We start from the raw sequence: 4,888 nt of genomic DNA on the forward strand, positions 1-4,888 counted from the left end.
TCCTCCATCTAGTTATGGCATCGGCGTCTTGGACATGCTTTATTTGGTTACTTGAAGAAATTATTTCCAAGTTTGTTTAAGCAAAGTGATGTTAGTTGTTTCCGCTGTAATGTTTGTGAAATTTCAAAGAGTCATTGAGTTTCTTATCCAATAAAATTGAATAAAAGTTCAAATCCCTTTATGCTTATTCACTCTGATGTCTGGGGGCCTTCCCAAGTTAATACTTTAAGAGGGTCACGATGGTTTGTTACTTTCATTGATGACTGTGCAAGGATGACTTGGGTTTGTTTGATGAAATCTAAAAGGGAGGTCAATTTGGTATTTCAAATATTTCACCAAATGGTTCGTACACATTATAATGCTCAAGTTTAGGTTCTACGAAGTGACAATGGAGGAGAATATCAAAGTACAGACCTTCAGCAGTACTTGATAGCACATGGTGTTATTCATCAAACTACTTGCCCAACACACCCCAACAAAATGGTGTTGCTGAGCGCAAAAATCGGCATTTATTGGAGGTTGTTCGTGCTTTCTTAATAGAAGCTCACATGCCATTGTCCTTTTGGGGAGAAGCACTCACTTCTGCTGCCCACATAATCAATCGAATACCTTCTAGCTCAATTGAGTTCCAAACTCCATTTCAAGCTCTTGGTAAAACGGTGAATGCTTCAATGGTTGCAAACTTACCACCTCATGTTTTTGGTTGTGTTGCTTTTGTACACCTCCATAAACATCAACGCAACAAGTTGTCTCCTCGAGCATTGAAATGTGTTTTCGTTGGGTACGGGGTTCATCAAAAGGGTTATCGCTTTTACCATCCTCCAACCTAACAACTATTTGTAACCATGGATGTTGTGTTCCATGAAGAGTTGGTGTATTTTTCTTCTAAGTCTGAACTTCAGGGGGAGTATTGTCCGGAAGAAATTTAGACTCCTGACTATGCCGTTCAAGATGTGGGAGACTATGAGTCAGAAACTAGACCTGTTGATCAACAAGAAGATGAAGTGGATGAAAATGTCGAGGTGGTATCTCCGTCTGAAGAAACTTCATCTCAGTCTGAATCTCTCATTCCTGGTATGTCACAACCACCATTCACTATAAATGTTCCTGATTTAGAGTCTGAACCAATAGAGTCTAAAACAATAGAGTCTGAACCAATTAGGAAGCAGTTACCACCAAGAAGTACTAGACGGATTCCTAAACCAAGATACGAACCTGAGTCATCTAGTAAGGTCAAATATCCCATGAGTCATTATGTGTCTAATCATCATCTATCAGAATCAAATTGGTCATTTGTGAATCAATTATCTACTGTATCTATTCCTAATAGTGTGCAGGAAGCCTTATCTGATCCAAAATGGAAAGCTGCTATGAATGAAGAGATGAAATCATTACAGAAGAATGAGACTTGGGAACTTGTTGATTGTCCACCAGGAAAGAAGACTGTTGGATGTCTTTGGGTTTACACTGTGAAGTATAAAGTTGATGTTATGATTGAACGATTTAAAGCAAGACTAGTAGCAAAAGGGTACACTCAAACTCATGAGATAGACTATACAGAGACATTTGCACCTATAGCCAAATTCAACACAGTACATGTCTTGTTATCTTTGGCTGCAAACCTGGATTGGCCATTACAGCGGTTCGATGTGAAGAATGCTTTCCTACATGGAGAATTGTCTGAAGAAATTTATATGGATCCTCCACCAGGGTGTATGTTACCAGGGAAACATAGCAAAAAGGTATGTAAGTTAAAGAAGTCACTGTATGGGTTAAAACACTCTCCGAGGGCATGGTTTGGGAGGTTTACCAAAGCTATGAAGTTTTTTGGCTACCATCAGAGCAATTCATATCACATATTATTCCTTAAAAAACAGCAAGGAAAGACCACTGCACTTATTGTATATGTGGATGATATGGTGGTTATAGGAAATGATCCAGAAGAAAGGAAGGCTCTATAAAAGTACTTATCAGAAGAATTCGAGATAAAGGACCTAGGTTCTTTGAAATATTTTCTCGGAATTGAAGTGTCTCGATCTAACAGAGGTATCTTTCTATCACAAAGAGAGTATGCATTGGATGTGCTGCAGGAAACTAGTATATCAGCATGTCAACCAGCTGATACACCAATCGAAGAAGGCTTGAAATTAGGAGTTGAGACTGATCAAGTACCAGTTGACAAAGGGGATACCAGAGACTTGTGGGAAGATTGATGTACTTCTCTCACACTAGGCCAGATCTTGCTTATGCATTGAGTATAGTCAGTCAGTTCATGCATAATCCTGGGGAGCAGCATATGAACACAGTAATGTGTATCCTGAGATATTTAAAACATGCTCCTGGAAAGGGAATCTTATTTTCTAAAAATAAGGACTACCAAAATGTGCATGCATATACTGATGCTGATTGGGCTGGAGCAGTGGATGACAGACGATCTACTTCTGGTTATTTTACTTTTGTAGGAGGTAATCTAGTCACCTGGAGAAGCAAGAAACAGAATGTTGTGGCATGCTCAAGCGCTTAAGCAGAATTTAGGGGAATGGCATTTTGGATTTGTGAAGCTTTGTGGCTAAGATTTCTACTACAAGATTTGGGTTATCAACCTAATCAACCAATCTAGTTATATTGTGACAATAAAGTAGCATGTGACATTGCTCACAATCCAGTTCAACATGATCGTACGAAGCACGTTGAAGTAGATAGATTTTTCATCAAAGAAAAATTGGATGAAAATATTATTGAACTACCCAAGATTCGATCAGAGGATCACTTGGCCGATATTCTTAGCAAGGCTGTCTCCAAACGTATTTTCTCACAAGTGTTAGACAAGCTGGGCATGTGTGACATCTACGCACCAACTTGAGGGGAAGTGTTAAGATTTTCATGATATTTTGTATATATTTTGTAATCAAGTAAATATTATGTAATCTTTTAGTTATGTCAGGTATACGATCTCAGAATATTATAGAGATTATGTAATCTCCTAATTATATCAGAAAAAAATATTGTGTAATCCACAATTGACATAATTAGGAGATTTAGGAGCGTATACTCCCTATATAAAGGGTGTAACTCCTTAGTGATAAATCAATGAATTGAAAACATACAATTCTTTAATTTAACAGGATAATCCAAGTTGAATTCAAGTTGTGCTTGTTAGGAGATCACGCAGCGGAAAACATATATTCGAGATAATAATATAAAAAGTAAAATCATACCAAATAAAGAGACACGATATTTACGTGGTTCGGCATAACCCGTTTACATTCACGGATGAAATAAATCCACTATAGTTTCATGAAAACGATGTCTAAGAGTATACAATACCATAAACCCAGTACATAAAACAGAGCGGAAATAATCATAGTTTCTAACCACGCTCAACCCAGTACCTAAAGTGGAAATGATCCCAATTTCTAAGACACTCTCCCCATGGTGTTTAATAATCCTTACATCAAATACCATGAGTTCTCATATTCTCTCATAACTTTGAATTGGCTATCATCCCTATATTTATAGGTAATATATGAGATATTTTTTCCTAATAGGATTCATATTTCAATTCCTAACAGGATTCCTAAATTCTATTCCTATTTACAATTGTATTTTTTATTAAATAGTCTTTATAAAGATATGCAATTCACATGGGAACAAATAAGATAGCGAACTACAATATCCTAGCAATCTCCACCTTGGCGAGTTTTCCATCATAGCGATGAATGTAAGTTTTTCATCACAGTGATGAACATGATGAAGATAACGCTCCACCGTCACGGCATCCAAGTCACAGAGTAACCTTGTCTAATTTTGCTAGCATTCAAGTCGCACAGTAACCATGCCAAATTTTGTCACCAAGATTTGAGAACCACTCGACATACAACTTAGACATGTTTTAGTTTGTCTAACTCACACCACATAAAGATACAGATATTTATGTGGTTCGACATAATCTGCCTACATCCACAGATAAGAGAAATTCACTATAGTTTCTTGAACACGATACACAAGAGTACACAATACCATAAACCCGATACATAAAACAGAGCAGAAACAATCCTAGCTTCTAACCACGCTCAACCCAAAACCTAGAGTGGAAAAGATCCAAGGCTCCGTTTGGTTCACATTTTTACGTTTTTGGGAAAAGGCTTTTGAAAAAAGTTAAAAAAAAAGTTGAATTGGGCAGGTATTACGATGTAGGATTTACAAATTAATAAAATACCCCCATGTTTTTTTTTTACAAAACACCCCTATAATAAAACATTAAAAGTTAACAAAAACACCCCCAACCCACCTATCAAATACGAACAGCCGACCACCACCGTCGGAGGGTGGCCGGAGTCACTGTATTGGTGCATGACCGGCTGGATCTTGCCGGTCATGCGCTGATATGGCATTTTTCGGCCAGATCCATAGTGGATCTGGCTAGCAAATGCCAGATCTATGGCTATATCTGGCCGTATTTGCTTGTCAATGGCGGCCAAAGATACAACCATCGTTGATGTTCAACGACGACCATATGTTGGTCATCGTTAACGTCTGGTTACGGCCAAAGATCTAGCTGTCAACGGCCAGATCTTTGGCCTTAGATCTGGCCTTTTCTGGCCAGAAAAGGCTAGATCGGTGCACTACCGGCAAGATCCAGCTGGTAGTGTGCCATCCTACCAAATTCCAGCCAACTTCTGGCAGTGATGGCCGGAATCTGGTATAATGTGGGTTTAGGGGTGTTTTTGCAATTTTAAAAACAAATTTATAGGTATTTAATTAAATTAACAAATTTAGGGGGTTTAAAAAAAGTTGAATAATATTGGATAATATTGTGAGTTTTTTGGCATTTACTGTTTAACTTTTTTGGAAATACTAATAATAGTATTCCCAAAAACCAACCAAA

The sequence above is a fragment of the Pistacia vera genome, unplaced genomic scaffold (assembly GCF_008641045.1).
Source record: "Pistacia vera cultivar Batoury unplaced genomic scaffold, PisVer_v2 Contig137, whole genome shotgun sequence".
Taxonomy (NCBI): domain Eukaryota; kingdom Viridiplantae; phylum Streptophyta; class Magnoliopsida; order Sapindales; family Anacardiaceae; genus Pistacia; species Pistacia vera.